The sequence below is a fragment of the Carassius gibelio genome, chromosome B25 (assembly GCF_023724105.1).
Source record: "Carassius gibelio isolate Cgi1373 ecotype wild population from Czech Republic chromosome B25, carGib1.2-hapl.c, whole genome shotgun sequence".
Lineage (NCBI taxonomy): Eukaryota > Metazoa > Chordata > Actinopteri > Cypriniformes > Cyprinidae > Carassius > Carassius gibelio.
The window spans coordinates 1169321-1186386 of record NC_068420.1 but is presented as its reverse complement, the minus strand read 5'-3'; the positions used below and the strand labels follow the sequence as shown (position 1 = coordinate 1186386).

The 17066-nt window shown below is 36.6% G+C and overlaps 1 protein-coding gene and 1 long non-coding RNA gene across 2 annotated transcripts in view; one reads left to right on the top strand and one right to left on the bottom strand.

Moving 5' to 3' along the window:
* LOC128014662 (uncharacterized) overlaps nt 1–17066 on the top strand; it is a 109114-nt gene that overhangs the window by 12270 nt on the left and 79778 nt on the right. The window lies entirely within an intron of this gene.
* Nucleotides 6510–12900, bottom strand: LOC128014685 (uncharacterized). Its single transcript, XR_008183622.1, has 3 exons — nt 12376–12900; nt 9728–10013; nt 6510–7048 (listed from the first exon to the last, which is right to left on the bottom strand). It is a non-coding gene; the product is annotated as an uncharacterized LOC128014685 (long non-coding RNA).

The following is a 17066-nucleotide window of genomic DNA, read 5'->3' as shown; positions in this document are numbered from 1 at the left end:
TGCTTCAAGGATCACTGGCTGGTAATAGGACACGTGTGGTCGAACAGTGCTACAACCATGCCAACTCCGATACAAACAATCTTGTTGAAAGTTGATATTTGAAATTAAACGTATGCAACTTCATTATGAGTTCATGCAAATAATGTAATAGAATCACAAGCATTTGGAATATAGTTATATAATAAATCAAACACAATCATATTAAAACATGTATTGTTTTTCTTTGCTTGTCTAATCAGATTTTTCCATCGCCTAAAATATCAGTTTTTGTTTGGCATTAGGAACCGTAGACTGGATGATCTTATCAGGATTCTTATCAAGAAGACAGATGGATACTTCCAGGTCATTCATGATTTACAGGCAGTTGGAAGACTGAAAAATGCTGCTTTGAAGACTGTTTCTGTAGCTGCCCAATAGGAGTCAGAGGACATCGCTGTAAACACCTTGTACTTGTACTTACTGATCGAGTGAACATGATTCTCAGAAGTTTCCTGATTTGAATTATCAAATAAACGCACGTGCTAGTGTAATTAAGCAAAATAAGCTTTACTCCATTCTGTGCTTTGATAGAAAAGAGGTAGATGTAAGTGTGCAATATGTATTGTTTTAAAACAAAATCTGAAAAATTATGTAATCTTTAATTGTAAATTAAGCTAAGTAAACCATGAACATTTAACATTACTCTGTCTGAATGCGTTCTCTAACAGTGATATACGGTGATATATTGTATATTTAAATCAATGAACTGTAACATTACTTAATTGAGATGACAGTGTTTGAAACAGTTACAATTCAGTTGTTATTGTGTTCACTGGCTCAGTGTACCTCTAACTGACTGATTAAAAATGAGATGACAACATCTACAACTTGTGGTCCAAATCTATGGGTCAGCAGACTAAAAGGTGAATCCTCTCCCAGTGTTTTCCCTCAGCAAGCACTGGTGAGTACAGAGTGTATTCCTGTAAACATAAATGGACAGATTTGTAAGCAAGAATCAAAAAAAAAAAAAAAAAAAAACTATAGATAGAGCTATAAAAGAATGAAGTCCCTGGGTCAACAGAAGATATTTCATTACTATTATTATTATTATTATTGCAGTATAGTGATCGATTACTCTTGGTCATATGTTAGATATTGTATTATTATTATTATTATTAAAATAAAGTAATTAATTACTGTTTGTCTTATATTAGATGAGCTATAACAAATGAAATCCCTGGTCAACACAAGATATTTCATTTTTATTCTTATTATTATTGCAGTATCGTGATAGATTACTCTTGGTCTTATATTAATTATTGTATTATTATTATTAAAATTAAGTGATTAATTACTGTTTGTCTTATATTAGATGAGCTATAAATAATGACGTCCCTGGGTCATCATAAGAATATAATGTCCCTGGGTCATCACAAGAATATAATGTCCCTGGGTCATCACAAGAATATAATGTCCCTGGGTCATCACAAGAATATAATGTCCCTGGGTCAACACAAGATTTTATTATTTGTATTATTATTACTACAATATAGTGATAGATTAATGGTTGTTTTAAATTGGATATTGTATTATTATAATAATGATTATTATTTAAATACAGTGATTGATAATATTGATATGTGTGTCATACTGTATATTGGATGGGTTAATGATGTCTCCGGGTCAACACAATATATTTCCTTGTTGTTGATGGACGGCAAACCCCCAATCCATCCGCAAAAGTGTTTAGCTTTTCTTTCACAGAAGGATTAGTATAAGCATCTGCTAAACGAATACATGACAAAAAAGTGATATAAATAATCGTACAAAAAGATCCGACGACGCGATCACGGGGGAAACCCCACACCGGACCGGGGCAAAACGATCGTGGGCGCCTTCCTGTCCGATAGGATCGGCGTTTGGCGATTTGGACCTTAATATATGCGCAGTTCAGCGAATGTTCGCGTCAGTTATGAATCCATTGTGCAATTGAAAATAATATATTATGCTGAGCAGGGATGAACACACTTGAAATGGCACATTTTAAATAATATGCACTTACCTTTGCAAAATGAAGGCGACGTCAAAGCACACAATTCAAATAGTGGCGCGCAAGCTGAGGCTGGCACATGTCACGTGACATTAGTAATCTGATTGGTTGCTCAAATTTACCTTAAGCACCTCCCTTGTTGACCCAGGAACGCGTCGAACTCGGCAGAATCAGGACGTGCGACAGGGCACAGCAACACACTGACAAGCTAAACCAACATATGTTATTATTACCCGATCGGATCTCATTAATACATTATGTCTCAGGCCAAAGAACCGAGAGAAAGACGAGAGAGAAATGAGCACTTCATCAGCAGCCCATATGACAGCGTAATACAGTTTATGAATACTGGAAGGAAAAAAAGTCATGACAGCCTTTTAAATTAAAACAGTGCAGCGAATCAAAACAAAACAATTATAAGAATATATTATAGAGATCAAAATGAGTGCTTGTGTGATTTTTTTTTTGTCTTAGGTGAAAATAACATCCATCTCTCCAGCTTCAGAGGACAGTGGTCGGTAGATCGGTCAAATCAAGTACACGATTATTTCAAAATTCATAATAGCTTGGCAAACATAAACTGTTGAGAAATAAATTGAAAATGGGTAGTAGCTGGATTGAATATTAAAACCCCTTTACTGTCAAACATCGCCGACGGCCCCAGTTTATTATTGTTTCACTTTCACAGCATGTTAAACATCACTACTTTATCTAGACAAACTGTGCATCAATTGAAAGTTTAAAGACTCAAGCTTCGATATTTGACGAATATTTTGATAAAACGTTGTTGCAGTGAGAGTTATTTAGTAATTAATGTCAGGAGTGCAAAATAATATATCCGTATTATGCCACATTTTGAATAGAAATTCATCACTCATTCATATTCAGTTACATATCTGATTAGTACAGGGGTTAGGGCTCATTAATAATTTATTTCTGGGCAGAGAGCAGTAAGAAAGACGAGACAAGAATCACGGCTGATCAGCTCATTGTCTAAACGGAGCTCACAACGAGCGCATTTATTCTTATTTAAGACCTTTTTAAAACATGTTATTACTTTAAACAGTTCAGAAACATCTGAATTTAGCTCTTGGTGTGTTCTAATGGTTAGATTGCGTGCAATCGCCGATATAATTTAATTTGAAAAGTTCTTAAATAAGAATAAATTCGCTCCCTTGGTCGCAGCCTTGGTCTGCGCTGATCTTCATTTACAAACACGTCATTAAAATGAACTGTAACTCCATGAATACACAACGAAGAGACATGAGAGATATATCTATAGAAAGCTTGACATCAGGCACGTGCACAGGTAGGGCTCCGAAGTGCCCTTTTTTTTTGGTGGTGTTTTTTTTTCAATGCTATTGGTCACCCTTTACGTCTGTCTGTCTGTTTTACAAATATTTAGCAAATTAAAGTTCTTAAAACGAGCTTGTGTAAATCTTATTCGATCCTCAAGCGGTCAGTAAGCTGATAACTCCGCCCCCTCTATACTGTATATTCATTGAATCAACTGAAGTTCCACAGCAGCCGCACAGTAGACACCAGCTGAGCTGAACAAAGTTTTGCGAAGGGTAAATAAATATGTTGTTGTTTGAATAAGTACTACTAAACACTATGTCTATAAAGGCTCATATTTTATTTATTTGATGTCTGACTGACTCACTGACTGAGACATGTGGGACGTCGCCTGAGAGAGAGGGCTAGCATTTGCCATCTAGTCATAGCCAATACATAGCCAACACAGCCTGTGCATACAGTTGCATTTCATCTTTTATAAAATGCTAATTTGGCCGAATGCATTTTACCACAGGAAAAACTGAGCGCTCCGTCTATATAGCTAAAAAAAACTAGTTTGTAACCTAGATGAAAATGTAATGTGATGCCCGCAGCGGCAGGCGCCGTCGCCGTTTTAATGACGGACAGAAAAAAAAATCAAATTTGCACACATTCGCTGGTCAAAACCGATATATTGATAAGTAATACAACAACATATAATTTGTTTTTACCATCGGAAAATCATAACAGGTGCGCCCCCCACTGTTTCGTACTGGAACTTACACAGCGACGAGTGATCCTCGTCACCTAGATAACATATTTCTAAGAAATTTCTTCTTTGATTTATGATTGCTGATACACTTAATTTATTAACATTTAGGCTAATCATGTTATGGTATACTCTCCGCTCGTCCTCATATGTATAAAATGTTGTAAAACATGGTTTTACTACAGTAATGTAGTAGTGACTAAAAAAAAAAAAAATACAGATCACTGAAATCTTTATATTTTATCATGCAGAATGTAATTCATGATTCATTCCAAGGCTTCATTTATTTGATCCAAAATACAGCAAAATCAGTAATATTGTGTAATATTTTTACAATTTTAAATAACTGTTTTCTATTTGAATATTTTAAAATGTAGCCTAATTTATTTTTGTGATCAAAGCTGAATTTTCAGCATCATTACTCCAGTTCAGTACTCTTCAGTGTCACGTGATCCTTCAGAAATGCTTTTCACTGCAACTGTACTTTTCACTATTTTTATTTATTTTTTCATTGCTGGCTTATTTTAGGGAAAGTGTAGTGAATAAGAGACCTTCAAGAGACCAACATCCCTGGTCCACCACAGTATAACATTTTTGCCAGATACATGGCTCACAGAAGGTTGCTGTTGTATTAGGTTTAAAGAAGCCCTTAAAACCCTTGTTTATCTATATTATCTAATTATCTAATATTATTAGTATGGTTGTTATTAATCGTGAATAAATCTAAAGCTTTTGAGACTATTAATTTGTGTTATTGAATTTGTCATGAAGATGTGAACATTTTTTCCTTTTATGCAGGTATAAAAAGGGGGGGGGGTGCCCTTTTTCAGTTTCAGCACATGCCCCTCAAAAGGTCTGTGCACGGCCCTGCTTGACATGTCTACTTTTAAACCAAACAAGTGCTGCCGAACAAATATTCTGTGATAAAGTAATCCATATCAAAACAACGCAATGTCCTTTTTTCACGTCTAATGTGTATGGAAGGCCAAGAGGGTCAAATACACGTGAAGTAAACGTTAAAAATCAGTTTGAAGAGGTCAATGTCATTGCCTGCTGAGGACTTGGGTCAAACCACTTCTGTGAGCTTAGAGGGCTGTAACATTCATAGACAGGCAACCACCATTTAACATGCTATAGATCAGCTTATTCAGCCTTATTATTTAGTCTTTTTTTCTTTTCTGTTTTGTATAGCCTATAGAAATAATATATTTAAGTTTTATTAAAAATTGATTTTATAATAAATATTAATAAACATTTTGTGGTGATAGTATAAAGTTTATAAAAGTTACAGTATTTTGTAAGGAAACAGGACTTTTTGTTTAGCTCTTGACACGTCTAAGTATACTATATATAGTGTCCCTTCTTAAATTTTTCAGTAATGTGTGATAACTTAAAATATGTTGTCAGTACTATTAAAATAAGATTAAATTGAATGGTATTTAGGAGATTATGGTTTTTGCATGACTTATTTTGCATTCAGCTAGACAACCCTGTCTTAGCTGTTATAATAGCTTAGGCCTTTTATTGAAAAAGAAAACAGCAATGGACCATGGAAAAAGACTGTTGCAGGTGTATTTTTTTTATTTACATTACACTTACATTTATTCATTTAGCTGACGCTTTTATCCAAAGCGACTTACAATTGTTATATATGTCAGAGGTCGCACGCCTCTGGAGCAACTAGAGGTTAAGTGTCTTGCTCAGGGACACATTGGTATTTTATGGTATTATTATTTTATTTTTTTGCAGCGGGGCAACTCAAGAATGTTGGGCACACAAGTACTGTGGCTCTTTTGCCCCATGGCCAACATCAAAGTTAGTTCACTAACTTTTAATTCTAGTTGTTATTATTGTTATTATTATTATGTTGGCTTGGCAACAAGCCAACATACTGTTATGCTATTTAAACTTATTTTTATTTTTATTTTTATTATGTTGGCTTGGCAACAAGCCAACATACTGTTATGCTATTTAAACTTCTTCTTTTTCCTCTTTTTCTTATTATTATTTTTCTGACAGAAATTCTAAACGCTACTCCTCCTAGGGCTTTAAAGCCACAAGCCCCAAACTCGGCAGACACCTGCGGGATAGAGCGGTGCTGGTTGCTATATCTTTTCAGACTGATCAGACTTAAAGTTTTTTTTTTAATTAATTTTTAAATGTCAAAATACATTACCCATAGACTTACATTGTCTGAGAAAAATTGCGCCCCTAGTTGCAATAACCGAGATTAAAGGGAGGAGTCGGGTTTTGTTTCACTTTTAAACCGGTTAAAAATACCAAGTAAATAATACAATTTCCCTCAAACTGACAAGCTAAACCAACATATCTGATTATTACAGGGGTTAGGGCTCATTAATAATTGATTTCTGGGCAGAGAGCAGTCGAGAGAAGAATCACGGCTGCTCATCTCAGGCTGTCTACACGGAGCTCACAACGAGCGAATTCATTCTTATTTAAGACCTTTTAAAACGGCGATTGCACGCAATCCACACGTTAGAACACACCAAGAGCTAAATTCAGATGTTTCTGAACTGTTTAAAGTAATAACATGATATATTCGCGGCAGCCAAATGTCCGCGAGCTGGCGATGTATTTCTCTGAACACTTGAAGTCCACAGAGAATTTACAGCCTTTCGCATTAAAACACTGCAGCGAAACGGCACAAAACAATTAGAATAATATATTATATGGTTTTAAAGTAGTTTTGGCCACTGTCACGCTGGTCTTAGCTGGTTTCTAACTGAATCATCATGCTGAACGTCACAGATGAGCTCGGGATGTATTCCTCTGAACACTTGAAGTACACATTTACAGCCTTTCACATTAAAACACTGCAGCGAAACGGCACAAAACAATTAGAAGAATATATTACACATATGAAAATGAGTGTTTATATGTGCTTGTGAGATTTCTCTGTCAGGCTTAACGTCGCAGCAATTGCTCAGCGTTGCATAACATGGTAAAGCAGGGAGCTACACTGAGACCAAAAGGGTCGCATGCATCACTGATTATTTTTGTACCTACTTATGTGTTATGCTATGATTTAATATGACCATTTATTAAAACAGAAATGTGTATTTTAAGAATACGTTTTATAACGTGCTCCGAGCATTCAACACATCAAGTTGGCTTCAGCCCCGCGCTGCGGGAAACTGAACTGAGCAGCTGATGGCGCGTGTGCACGAGAGAGAGCCGCGCGTATCGCGGACAGGGACAGCAACACTGAACAGAGCTGTCGTTCAGGACGTTCACTTCCTCCTGGACCTGAACGAACAAATTCAAATCGCAGTTTAAATAAACAGAAAAAAGAGCGAAAAGCAAAAGAGCTCAATTCAGCAGCGCGGTGTTGTTCAGGGAGCAAGCAGAGACGCGTCTCAAAGTCTTCTTGCTTTTGTACCGACAACAAATACATACAAAATATGTCGAAATACCCGTGTTGGAAAGTGTGTTCGAATAAGTATGTGGTTATGTCTTAAGTGAAAGTAAAGATTTGCAAAAAAAAAAAATCGGATGTGTATCATCATAATGGATGCGTTTGTCTCTTAAAGGGACCGCGCCTAATTTACTAGCTCTGCTGTCAGAGTCTTTAATGTATGAAAATGAAAGTAAATCACTCACTGCTCTTGACTGAATTACCTTGTAGTACAAGAATTTATCCAAAGTCAATCCAAAAATAAGATAGAATTGTTTTACTAGTGGGTGCAGGCCACTAGTTCATTTATGTAAGTGAGTATGGCAAAATAGTGATCTGTGAAATATTATACCCACTAATTCTTCATACAGTAGGCTACCAGTGAAATTGATTTAAAAAAAAATAATAATTAAGGACCTGCCCATGTTTTGCTTAAGTGTTTCTTTCTTTAATTGTTAATGCAACCTTTTCACACCACAGACTGAACCAAATTAAGCATTTTTTGCTTGGTAACTGTTCAACAAAGTATTGATAGTTGTGTAAATATTGTCATACTGACAGTCTGAAGTTTTGGTTGATTCCATTACATATCTTTTTATCAAAGTTATCCGAAATTATCAAGATGAATTTGTTCTGAGTTATTGTCATATATTATTACCAGTTTCTAAACTACAGCAAATAAACTGTGATTATGTGAGAAATGTTGAAGGTGTCTGAATACATTTTGGTTTGATTGTGTATTTTATCTTACAGTGAAGACTATGCAGTGCTATTTTACATTAACAAAAACAAACTTAAAAAAAGTAAACATTATGTAAATAGCACAAATAAATAAATAGAATGAACATACAGTACAAATTAAACAATTTTAAACAGTGTGTAACTGCATCATCTATACAAACCATTGTGCTTGGACCCCTTATGATCTCCTTGATTTAAAATGCATTGTTTCAGTAATCTTGTGTGTCGTTGCCCACAACGCAACGGTGGCAGGACTGTGAAATACATACACGAGAAAAATAGGCATGACTTATTTCACATCCAGCTAGACAACCCTGTCATAGCTGTTATCATAGCCCAGGCTTTTTATTAAAAAAAGAAAACAGCAAGGGAGCATGGAAAAAGACTGTTGCAGGTGTATTTTTTTATGGCATTATTATGTGTATTAATTTTGCAGCGGGGCAACTCAATGTTGGGCACACAAGTACTTTGGCTCTTTTGCTCCATGGCCAAGATGGCCAAGCCAACATCAAAGTTAGTTCACTAACTTTTAATTCTAGTTATGTTGGCTTGGCAACAAGCCAACATACTGTTATGCTATTTAAACTTTTTTTTATTATGTTGGCTTGGCAACAAGCCAACATACTGTTATGCTATTTAAACTTATTTTTATTTTTATTATTATTATTCTTCTGAGAAAAAAATTCTGAACGCTACTCCTCCTAGGGCTTTAAAGCCACAAGCCCCAAACTTGGCAGACACCTGCGGGATAGAGGGGTGGTGTGTGCTATATCTTTTCAGAGTGATCAGACATAAAGTTTTTTTTTTAATTAATTTTTAAATGTAAAAAAAAAATAAAAAAATTGCGCCCCTACAGTTGCAATGACATTTAGGGGCGGAGTCGGGTTTCGTTTCACTTTTAAACTGGTTAAAAATACTGCTGCTCAGCCCAGGCTGTCTACACGGAGCCGAGAACTAGCGAATTCATTCTTATTTAAGACCTTTTAAAAACGCGATTACACGCAATCCACACGTTAGAACACACCAAGAGCTAAATTCAGATGTTTCTGAACTGTTTAAAGTAATAACATGATATATTCGCGGCAGCCAACTGCTCGCGAGCTGGCGATGTATTTCTCTGAACACTTGAAGTCCACAGAGAATTTACAGCCTTTCGCATTAAAACACTGCAGCGAAACGGCACAAAACAATTAGAATAATATATTATATGGTTTTAAAGTAGTTTTGGCCACTGTCACGCTGGTCTTAGCTGGTTTCTAACTGAATCATCATGCTGAACGTCACAGTGAGCTCGCGATCATGTATTTCTCTGAACACTTGAAGTACACTTACAGCCTTTCACATTAAAACACTGCAGCGAAACGGCACAAAACAATTAGAAGAATATATTACACATATGAAAATGAGTGTTTATATGTGCTTGTGAGATTTCTCTGTCAGGCTTAACGTCGCAGCAATTGCTCAGCGTTGCATAACATGGTAAAGCAGGGAGCTACACTGAGACCAAAAGGGTCGCATGCATCACTGATTATTTTTGTACCTACTTATGTGTTATGCTATGATTTAATATGACCATTTATTAAAACAGAAATGTGTATTTTAAGAATACGTTTTATAACGTGCTCCGAGCATTCAACACATCAAGTTGGCTTCAGCCCCGCGCTGCGGGAAACTGAACTGAGTAGCTGATGGCGCGTGTGCACGAGAGAGAGCCGCGCGTATCGCGGACAGGGACAGCAACACTGAACAGAGCTGTCGTTCAGGACGTTCACTTCCTCCTGGACCTGAACGAACAAATTCAAATCGCAGTTTAAATGAACAGAAAAAAGAGCGAAAAGCAAAAGAGCTCAATTCAGCAGCGCGGTGTTGTTCAGGGAGCAAGCAGAGACGCGTCTCAAAGTCTTCTTGCTTTTGTACCGACAACAAATACATACAAAATATGTCGAAATACCCGTGTTGGAAAGTGTGTTCGAATAAGTATGTGGTTATGTCTTAAGTGAAAGTAAAGATTTGCAAAAAAAAAATCGGATGTGTATCATCATAATGGATGCGTTTGTCTCTTAAAGGGACCGCGCCTAATTTACTAGCTCTGCTGTCAGAGTCTTTAATGTATGAAAATGAAAGTAAATCACTCACTGCTCTTGACTGAATTACCTTGTAGTACAAGAATTTATCCAAAGTCAATCCAAAAATAAGATAGAATTGTTTTACTAGTGGGTGCAGGCCACTAGTTCATTTATGTAAGTGAGTATGGCAAAATAGTGATCTGTGAAATATTATACCCACTAATTCTTCATACAGTAGGCTACCAGTGAAATTGATTTAAAAAAATAATAATTAAGGACCTGCCCATGTTTTGCTTAAGTGTTTCTTTCTTTAATTGTTAATGCAACCTTTTCACACCACAGACTGAACCAAATTAAGCATTTCTTGCTTGGTAACTGTTCAACAAAGTATTGATAGTTGTGTAAATATTGTCATACTGACAGTCTGAAGTTTTGGTTGATTCCATTACATATCTTTTTATCAAAGTTATCCGAAATTATCAAGATGAATTTGTTCTGAGTTATTGTCATATATTATTACCAGTTTCTAAACTACAGCAAATAAACTGTGATTATGTGGGAAATGTTGAAGGTGTCTGAATACATTTTGGTTTGATTGTGTATTTTATCTTACAGTGAAGACTATGCAGTGCTATTTTACATTAACAAAAACAAACTTAAAAAAAGTAAACATTATGTAAATAGCACAAATAAATAAATAGAATGAACATACAGTACAAATTAAACAATTTTAAACAGTGTGTAACTGCATCATCTATACAAACCATTGTGCTTGGACCCCTTATGATCTCCTTGATTTAAAATGCATTGTTTCAGTAATCTTGTGTGTCGTTGCCCACAACGCAACGGTGGCAGGACTGTGAAATACATACACGAGAAAAATAGGCATGACTTATTTCACATCCAGCTAGACAACCCTGTCATAGCTGTTATCATAGCCCAGGCTTTTTATTAAAAAAGAAAACAGCAAGGGAGCATGGAAAAAGACTGTTGCAGGTGTATTTTTTTATGGCATTATTATGTGTATTAATTATGCAGCGGGGCAACTCAATGTTGGGCACACAAGTACTTTGGCTCTTTTGCTCCATGGCCAAGATGGCCAAGCCAACATCAAAGTTAGTTCACTAACTTTTAACTCTAGTTTTTTTTTATTATTATTATTCTTCTGAGAAAAAAATTCTGAACGCTACTCCTCCTAGGGCTTTAAAGCCACAAGCCCCAAACTCGGCAGACACCTGCGGGATAGAGGGGTGGTGTGTGCTATATCTTTTCAGAGTGATCAGACTTAAAGTTTTTTTTTTATTAATTTTTAAATGTAAAAATTGTCTGAGAAAAATTGCGCCCATACAGTTGCAATGAGATTTAGGGGAGGGGAGCAGTCAGACGAGAGAAGAATCACTGCTGCTCAGCTCAGGCTGTCTACACGGAGCCGACAACAAGCGAATTCATTCCTATTTAAGACATTTTAAAAACGCTATTGCACGCAATCCACATGTTAGAACACACCAAGAGCTAAATTGAGATGTTTCTGAACTGTTTAAAGTAATAACATGATATATTCGCGGCAGCCAACTGCTCGCGAGCTGGCAATGTATTTCTCTGAACACTTGAAGTCCACAGAGAATTTACAGCCTTTCACATTAAAACACTGCAGCGAAACGGCACAAAACAATTAGAATAATATATTAAATGGTTTTAAAGTAGTTTTGGCCACTGTCACGCTGGTCTTAGCTGGTTTCTAACTGAATCATCAGGCTGAACATCACAGCGAGCTCGCGACGTATTCCTCTGAACACTTGAAGTACACATTTACAGCCTTTCACATTAAAACACTGCAGCGAAACGGCACAAAACAATTTGAATAATATATTAAATGGTTTTAAAGTAGTTTTGGCCACTGTCACGCTGGTCTTAGCTGGTTTCTAACTGAATCATCAGGCGGAACGTCACAGTGAGCTCGCGCTTCAGCCCCGCGCTGCGGGAAACTGGACTGAGCAGCTGATGGCGCGTGTGCACGAGAGAGAGCCGCGCGTCAACACTGAACCGAGCTCTCGTTCAGGACGTTCACTTCCTCCTGGACCTGAACGAACAAATTCAAATCGCAGTTTAAATAAACAGAAAAAAGAGCGAAAAGCGAAAGAGCTCAATTCAGCAGCGCGGTGTTGTTCAGGGCAAGCAGAGACGCGTCTCAAAGTCTTCTTGCTTTTGTACCGACAACAAATACATACAAAATATGTCGAAATACCCGTGTTGGAAAGTGTGTTCGAATAAGTATGTGGTAATGTCTTAAGTGAAAGTAAAGAGTTGCAAAAAAAAATCGGATGTGTATCATCATAATGGATGCGTTTGTCTCTTAAAGGGACCGCGCCTAATTTACTAGCTCTGCTGTCAGAGTCTTTAATGTATGAAAATGAAAGTAAATCACTCACTGCTCTTGACTGATTTACCTTGTAGTACAAGAATTTATCCAAAGTCAATCCAAAAATCAGATAGAATTGTTTTACTAGTGGGTGCAGGCCACTAGTTCATTTATGTAAGTGAGTATGGCAAAATAGTGATCTGTGAAATATTATACCCACAAATTCTTAATACTGTAGGCTACCAGTGAAATTGGTTAAAAAAATAATAATTAAGGACCTGCCCATGTTTTGCTTAAGTGTTTCTTTCTTTAATTGTTAATGCAACATTTTCACACCACAGACTGAACCAAATTAAGCATTTCTTGCTTGGTAACTGTTCAACAAAGTATTGATAGTTGTGTAAATATTGTCATACTGACAGTCTGAAGTTTTGGTTGATTCCATTACATATCTTTTTATCAAAGTTATCCGAAATTATCAATATGAATTTGTTCTGAGTTATTGTCATATATTATTACCAGTTTCTAAACTACAGCAAATAAACTGTGATTATGTGAGAAATGTTGAAGGTGTCTGAATACATTTTGGTTTGATTGTGTATTTTATCTTACAGTGAAGACTATGCAGTGCTATTTTAAATTAACATAAACAAACTTAAAAAAATGTAAACATTATGTAAATAGCACAAATAAATAAATAGAATGAACATACAGTACAAATTAAACAATTTTAAACAGTGTGTAACTGCATCATCTATACAAACCATTGTGCTTGGACCCCTTATGATCTCCTTGATTTAAAATGCATTGTTTCAGTTATCTTGTGTGTCGTTGCCCACAACGTGACGGTGGCAGGACTGTGAAATACATACACGAGAAAAATAGGCATGACTTATTTCACATCCAGCTAGACAACCCTGTCATAGCTGTTATCATAGCCCAGGCTTTTTATTAAAAAAAGAAAACAGCAAGGGAGCATGGAAAAAGACTGTTGCAGGTGTATTTTTTTATGGCATTATTATGTGTATTAATTTTGCAGCGGGGCAACTCAATGTTGGGCACACAAGTACTTTGGCTCTTTTGCTCCATGGCCAAGATGGCCAAGCCAACATCAAAGTTAGTTCACTAACTTTTAACTCTAGTTTTTTTTATTATTATTATTCTTCTGAGAAAAAAATTCTGAACGCTACTCCTCCTAGGGCTTTAAAGCCACAAGCCCCAAACTCGGCAGACACCTGCGGGATAGAGGGGTGGTGTGTGCTATATCTTTTCAGAGTGATCAGACTTAAAGTTTTTTTTTATTAATTTTTAAATGTAAAAATTGTCTGAGAAAAATTGCGCCCCTACAGTTGCAATGAGATTTAGGGGAGGGGAGCAGTCAGACGAGAGAAGAATCACTGCTGCTCAGCTCAGGCTGTCTACACGGAGCCGACAACAAGCGAATTCATTCCTATTTAAGACATTTTAAAAACGCTATTGCACGCAATCCACACGTTAGAACACACCAAGAGCTAAATTGAGATGTTTCTGAACTGTTTAAAGTAATAACATGATATATTGGCTGCAGCCAACTGCTCGCGAGCTGGCAATGTATTTCTCTGAACACTTGAAGTCCACAGAGAATTTACAGCCTTTCACATTAAAACACTGCAGCGAAACGGCACAAAACAATTAGAATAATATATTAAATGGTTTTAAAGTAGTTTTGGCCACTGTCACGCTGGTCTTAGCTGGTTTCTAACTGAATCATCAGGCTGAACATCACAGAAACAGAAAAAAGAGCGAAAAGCGAAAGAGCTCAATTCAGCAGCGCGGTGTTATTCAGGGCAAGCAGAGACGCGTCTCAAAGTCTTCTTGCTTTTGTACCGACAACAAATACATACAAAATATGTCGAAATACCCGTGTTGGAAAGTGTGTTCGAATAAGTATGTGGTAATGTCTTAAGTGAAAGTAAAGAGTTGCAAAAAAAAATCGGATGTGTATCATCATAATGGATGCGTTTGTCTCTTAAAGGGACCGCGCCTAATTTACTAGCTCTGCTGTCAGAGTCTTTAATGTATGAAAATGAAAGTAAATCACTCACTGCTCTTGACTGATTTACCTTGTAGTACAAGAATTTATCCAAAGTCAATCCAAAAATCAGATAGAATTGTTTTACTAGTGGGTGCAGGCCACTAGTTCATTTATGTAAGTGAGTATGGCAAAATAGTGATCTGTGAAATATTATACCCACAAATTCTTAATACTGTAGGCTACCAGTGAAATTGGTTAAAAAAATAATAATTAAGGACCTGCCCATGTTTTGCTTAAGTGTTTCTTTCTTTAATTGTTAATGCAACCTTTTCACACCACAGACTGAACCAAATTAAGCATTTCTTGCTTGGTAACTGTTCAACAAAGTATTGATAGTTGTGTAAATATTGTCATACTGACAGTCTGAAGTTTTGGTTGATTCCATTACATATCTTTTTATCAAAGTTATCCGAAATTATCAATATGAATTTGTTCTGAGTTATTGTCATATATTATTGCCAGTTTCTAAACTACAGCAAATAAACTGTGATTATGTGAGAAATGTTGAAGGTGTCTGAATACATTTTGGTTTGATTGTGTATTTTATCTTACAGTGAAGACTATGCAGTGCTATTTTAAATTAACATAAACAAACTTAAAAAAATGTAAACATTATGTAAATAGCACAAATAAATAAATAGAATGAACATACAGTACAAATTAAACAATTTTAAACAGTGTGTAACTGCATCATCTATACAAACCATTGTGCTTGGACCCCTTATGATCTCCTTGATTTAAAATGCATTGTTTCAGTTATCTTGTGTGTCGTTGCCCACAACGTGACGGTGGCAGGACTGTGAAATACATACACGAGAAAAATAGGCATGACTTATTTCACATCCAGCTAGACAACCCTGTCATAGCTGTTATCATAGCCCAGGCTTTTTATTAAAAAAAGAAAACAGCAAGGGAGCATGGAAAAAGACTGTTGCAGGTGTATTTTTTTTATGGCATTATTATGTGTATTAATTTTGCAGCGGGGCAACTCAATGTTGGGCACACAAGTACTTTGGCTCTTTTGCTCCATGGCCAAGATGGCCAAGCCAACATCAAAGTTAGTTCACTAACTTTTAATTCTAGTTATTATTATTCTTCTGAGAAAAAAATTCTGAACGCTACTCCTCCTAGGGCTTTAAAGCCACAAGCCCCAAACTCGGCAGACACCTGCGGGATAGAGGGGTGGTGTGTGCTATATCTTTTCAGAGTGATCAGACTTAAAGTTTTTTTTAATTAATTTTTAAATGTAAAAATTGTCTGAGAAAAATTGCGCCCCTACAGTTGCAATGAGATTTAGGGGAGGGGAGCAGTCAGACGAGAGAAGAATCACTGCTGCTCAGCTCAGGCTGTCTACACAGAGCCGACAACAAGCGAATTCATTCCTATTTAAGACATTTTAAAAACGCTATTGCACGCAATCCACACGTTAGAACACACCAAGAGCTAAATTGAGATGTTTCTGAACTGTTTAAAGTAATAACATGATATATTCGCGGCAGCCAACTGCTCGCGAGCTGGCAATGTATTTCTCTGAACACTTGAAGTCCACAGAGAATTTACAGCCTTTCACATTAAAACACTGCAGCGAAACGGCACAAAACAATTAGAATAATATATTAAATGGTTTTAAAGTAGTTTTGGCCACTGTCACGCTGGTCTTAGCTGGTTTCTAACTGAATCATCATGCTGAACATCACAGCGAGCTCGCGACGTATTCCTCTGAACACTTGAAGTACACATTTACAGCCTTTCACATTAAAACACTGCAGCGAAACGGCACAAAACAATTTGAATAATATATTAAATGGTTTAAAAGTAGTTTTGGCCACTGTCACGCTGGTCTTAGCTGGTTTCTAACTGAATCATCAGGCGGAACGTCACAGTGAGCTCGCGCTTCAGCCCCGCGCTGCGGGAAACTGGACTGAGCAGCTGATGGCGCGTGTGCACGAGAGAGAGCCGCGCATCAACACTGAACCGAGCTCTCGTTCAGGACGTTCACTTCCTCCTGGACCTGAACGAACAAATTCAAATCGCAGTTTAAATAAACAGAAAAAAGAGCGAAAAGCGAAAGAGCTCAATTCAGCAGCGCGGTGTTGTTCAGGGCAAGCAGAGACGCGTCTCAAAGTCTTCTTGCTTTTGTACCGACAACAAATACATACAAAATATGTCGAAATACCCGTGTTGGAAAGTGTGTTCGAATAAGTATGTGGTTATGTCTTAAGTGAAAGTAAAGAGTTGCAAAAAAAAATCGGATGTGTATCATCATAATGGATGCGTTTGTCTCTTAAAGGGACCGCGCCTAATTTACTAGCTCTGCTGTCAGAGTCTTTAATGTATG